The sequence below is a fragment of the Palaemon carinicauda genome, chromosome 1 (assembly GCF_036898095.1).
Source record: "Palaemon carinicauda isolate YSFRI2023 chromosome 1, ASM3689809v2, whole genome shotgun sequence".
Classification (NCBI taxonomy): Eukaryota; Metazoa; Arthropoda; class Malacostraca; order Decapoda; family Palaemonidae; genus Palaemon; species Palaemon carinicauda.
Window position 1 is genome coordinate 249,913,086 of NC_090725.1, and position 5,000 is coordinate 249,918,085.

General features: G+C 37.0%; 1 protein-coding gene across 1 annotated transcript in view; it reads left to right on the forward strand.

The window, feature by feature from the left end:
• Window positions 1-1,784: 1,784 nt before the first annotated feature.
• Window positions 1,785-5,000, forward strand: part of LOC137655029 (serine-rich adhesin for platelets-like) — a 149,369-nt gene continuing 146,153 nt past the window's right edge. The window contains exon 1 of the mRNA XM_068388964.1: window positions 1,785-1,947. The gene's annotated coding sequence lies outside the window, so the exon portion shown is untranslated. The remainder of the gene's footprint in view (window positions 1,948-5,000) is intronic.

Below are 5,000 nucleotides of genomic sequence, written 5' to 3' on the forward strand. Positions count from 1 at the left end.
GCTGTGAAATTCGTCCTCGGTTTAGTATTTGGAATATGAATATGGCTATGTTCTTTGCATGGTTTTTATTGTAACCCTCATGTCACATTAAATGGTGTATCTGGCAGTTAGTCGGTTGTGGTTGATCGTAGGGAAATGGACTGGGTGCAGCATCCACTTTTCATATACATGTTAGAACAAGAATATGAACCATTACCTATGAAGAGAATAAGACATTTACTGAGGCTATGTTAATATTTATCACTCAGTATGTCTGTTTTACGCATATACACGCCGTATGTACTCATAGGTTATTGACAGAGCCTTCATTGGCTTGGTGATCGATAGATTATGGGATATTGGCCTTGCAGATATATTGTTATTTCCTACAGGTTATCATATTGTTTTGTTCTTGTGAGGGTTTCACTAAATGACACAGGTCCAGACAGTATGGAAAGACGGAGAGGGAATAAGGGGGGAGAGAGAGCACGTTTCATCTCTCCCTTTCCCTTCCCTGAGTGGAAAAGGGGGCGTGTCTCATATGTGACGTCACAGCCTGGTCGATGGCTCTCCACTCCGGTCGACTTCGAATGAAAAGATTGAAATATTTGTATTTGTCTCATTTTTGTCGTTATTCACACTTTCGGTATAGGGGATGATGCTCGTTTTCCTATTCCAGGAGACGGATTTCTCGTATATGGCCTTTCGAGCTCTAGAAATCTGTTAGCGAGGACGCATTGGGGGAAATTCCACCGTAGTGCTTCGTGAATCGAAGTGTGTTTGTAGAGCTCTAATTCTTTTGTAGTTAATCGTACAGGTAAACAGAAGGCTCTATGTATAGAGCATTAACGTTACGAAACTTCTTGACTTGCTGCTATTGTGTGTTCAGTCTCGTAACCGCTTCCTAATCGTTTCTTATTCATTTTATCATCTTCCGGTTTGTTTGAATATGAACAGAGCATCTTTTTTCTATTTCATAAACTGAAACGCATCGTTGGGTATTATCCCATCTCTTACCCCGGAACCGTTTCCAGTTTTCCCTTTTATTTTATTTTTTCTATTTCCTCCCCCGCTCTCCCATGACGTTACCTCCACCCCCACTCTCTTACCCCCCTCTCTCCCCTTACCCGTCCTTAAAGGTACCTCCTAACTTGTGGCGCGTTCAGGAACTGGGAGAAAGAGGCTATACTCGTATGTCAGGAGATTTCCAGGTGGTGAGAATTTGTGAGGCGCTGGTTTTATGACAATTTAAAAGGAATCTTCTGAAAAATGGAGGTTTCTGCAATCTCCGCTGCAGCTATGAACTTTCCAAGATTTTTCTTTATATGAAAATTAAAAAGCATATGACTCCAGTATTTGGTATTGACTTTCTTTTTAGCTATGTAATCCAAATATTTATACATGTTTATCCATGAATCTATATGTACAGTACCTTCATAAGTTCCTTGAAATGTAGTATGCAAAGGCATTTTGCATGTGTGTATGTTTGTGTGTACATGGGTTTGTCTAAGATTATTGGCGGTGTTCTGTTGCTCTCAACTGAATAATTATGTAAAGTACATCCAATAGAAGCCGACAGTACTGTTTTACATTCCCTCTGAAACATATCTGTGTATTGTTTAGTGACTCATGGTTGGACGTTCGTCATACTTGAAGGCAAGGAACGCGCCTGAGAGAGAGAGAGAGAGAGAGAGAGAGAGAGAGAGAGAGAGAGAGAGAGAGAGAGAGAGAGAGAGAGAGAGAGAGAGAGAGTGCATTCGTGGATCCTGGCTCAGTATTGCTCGAGCCGCAGTGTAGTCTTCGGCTTCTCTCCGCCACTTTTCACTCGCCCCTGTCACGCCTTTTCTCTCGTCTTTTACGCCCTTTTCCCCCCTTCTGTATTCCGTCACCCCGTCATTGCCCATTGAGGGCATATGTCCGTGCCCTACATGACAAGAGTTGGCAGTGTTGTGTCCCTGAGGAGTGCCGGTAAAAGATATATTCATGTGATTCCTTGAAGGAGAAAAATATTCAACCATTACACAAGTGCTCTTTGGGAAACAAAAATTTCAGAAGGAATATGGATGAGAGAGAGAGAGAGAGAGAGAGAGAGAGAGAGAGAGAGAGAGAGAGAGAGAGAGAGAGAGAGAGAGAGAGAGAGTTTGTTTTCGTACGGTATGGAGATGAAAGATGAGAATTGACACAACAGCAATTAAGTTGTCTTAGACAATCCGTTTTCCGAAGTGAACATCCAGGGCTGTGCACTGTTACTTATAAGAGAGGCAGGGCCCTGTTAGGCTATAAACTCTTGATATAGAGTTTAGTTTGTTTAGTGCATTAACTCTGGTGTATAACTATTTTTGTGATGTACAAGTTATTTATGTGCAGAGCGGGTAATTAATGATAACCATACATAAATGCACATCTATTTGTGTATGCCTGTAAGTGTAATTACAGTTATGTGAAAAGTCTTGCGTGAATTATTATTGATAGATTACTGTAAGTATATCATATACCTTTGCAAATGGTCGGAATTATTTGTACATGTGTCTATACATATGGTTATTACCAATCACTTGCAAGAGAGCTGGGATCTGTTCTTACATTTTCATATATTACATCAACATACATACATACACACATACATATATGTGGATACGTATATATACACGTGCATATATTTATATGTATGTATATATATACACAAATATATATATATATATATATATATATATATATACATATATATATATAATTTTTTGCACATTTAGACGTGTTTCTCATAAGCAAATAAGCCATGTATTTTTTTATACACTATGTCTGGATTCTCTCAACGACCTTGGGAGCGGAGCCCCAGGTGAAATTACACAAAGACAATAGCTTCTGCCCGGCCGGGAATCGAACTCTAGTCCAGGAAACTTGTATGAACAGTGACTCACCACTTGGCCAAGTGGTACGTCACTGTTCATACAAGTTTCCTTGACCAGGGTTCGATTCCCGGCCGGTTAGAAGCTATTGTCTTTGTGTAATTTCGCTTGGGGCTCTGATCCCGAGGTTAAGAGAATCCAGACATTAATGTATCAAAAATATATGGCTTATTTGAATATATATATATATATATATATATATATATATATATATATATATATATATATATATATATCTGATACATGAATTGCTTAGTGAAATAGTCTTCTTGAAAATAGAAAGACTGAATAAGTGTCAAGTAACGTGTAGAAAATAGATACCTTAAAAAAGTGGAAGTATCATTGCACAAATATTTTGGTTTGGAGTCTCAAGATTCAAGCAATAAAAATGTATGAATTCAAGGGTCAAGTGTCGTGATTATATTTATTTGTCATGAATATTTGAGAAGACCAATCATTTCGGGAGCACCGTCTTTATCAAGGGAACCTATTCCCTTAGGTTTCAAAGCAATAGCACCTTTCATGGTCTGATAGATAAAAGCACACTGTGCTCTATTAAGATTATAGCTGATAAAGACAATCCGAAGGAGGAAAATTTCTGAAAAAGTCTTGAAGGCGAAAGATAACAAGGCGTTGCCTCGGGTCATCCTTCGTTGAGTAGATGGATTTATTGTTTCTTAAAAGGTTCATGCAGCGTTTTTCTCTCAAGTTTTCTATTTTCCTTTTTATTCCTTTTTCTAGAGAAATTGACAGGATGATTGATATTGATTATCGAAATGTTTATTGCTACGTGGGTGTCTATGTGGGTTTCTCCATTTAACAATCGATTGTTTCGTTTTTTAATCACTTATTTACGAAAGGATTTCATATAACATCATGTAAATGACTCAGTAGTAAATTTGGAGATATTTCAAATGAATACTCCTCATTACTGTAAAAACGGTGGAACGTAATAATGGTCAGTGTTTTAAAAATTATATAATCATTTTAAGAGACCATTTGTTACGATGAAAAATTTCTGATGCAATAAGTAAAAGGTTCGATGTTCATCTGCTGTATTAAGACATTGGGCGGTTTAATATACTGTAAATATAATATGCTGCTTTTACCATACGCCTTTTTTCTTTGTGGGAAATAGTGACTCCAGATCGGAGTATCCCTCTGAATTCCAGGAATTATTGCTGGAGTGAAGTTATCAGTGACACGCCTTGTCCAACATTTTAAAAAGGTTAAATTATATATATATATATATATATATATATATATATATATATATATATATATATATATATATATATATATATATATATATATATGAAGGTATATATACTGTCTATGTAGGTATAAACATATGTAAAATATATTAATCTATACTTATTGAGAAATATTGATTTATAAGCTCAAGACAGAGAGAGCTGGTGAAATCTAACCGAGGCCCTTTGCGTCAAAAGGTGTAGGAGGAGATAATGATGGTGATGATGATACTTATGTACATGCATGCCGATGGATATACTTTATACCCTGATGTCAGATTATACATGCACTTATATTCATGAACACATGTATATAAGCATGCATATAGATAGATAGATATGTGTATGCGTTTTCTCGAAACGTGATAAACCTTCCTTCACAATTCCTTTGTACATTTTTAAGACGAGGATGGTTTCTTATCGTTGAAAATATGTTGCCATATCCTTTTCGGGTGTGCTATCCTTGGTCTGCTTGCCTAAACACTGATTTAACGTATCGCTTTTAGAAATGACCCAAAGTCCGGATATTTAGTTAAGTTTTCAGTCTATCCATAATAATTTTCCCTTCAAAAATATCTAATATGATTACGAACAACCAATGAGAAATCAAACTGAGAGCCATCATCCTGAAACCACACCCTACCGATATCTAAATGCATGTCTACCAAGCGAAGCATAACGAAGTATGCCATGTGAAAGTATGATTTGCCAGTTAAGGTGTCGAGGAAAAATTATAGACCATGTATCAGGTCTCCCCAAATTAGACATTATACCTCTTAGCTCTGAGGCATTAGTGTGGGTGTTCCTCCGCAATCCAAATGATATTTCTAGTAGTCATCCCAATTTCTAGCATTACGTTGGT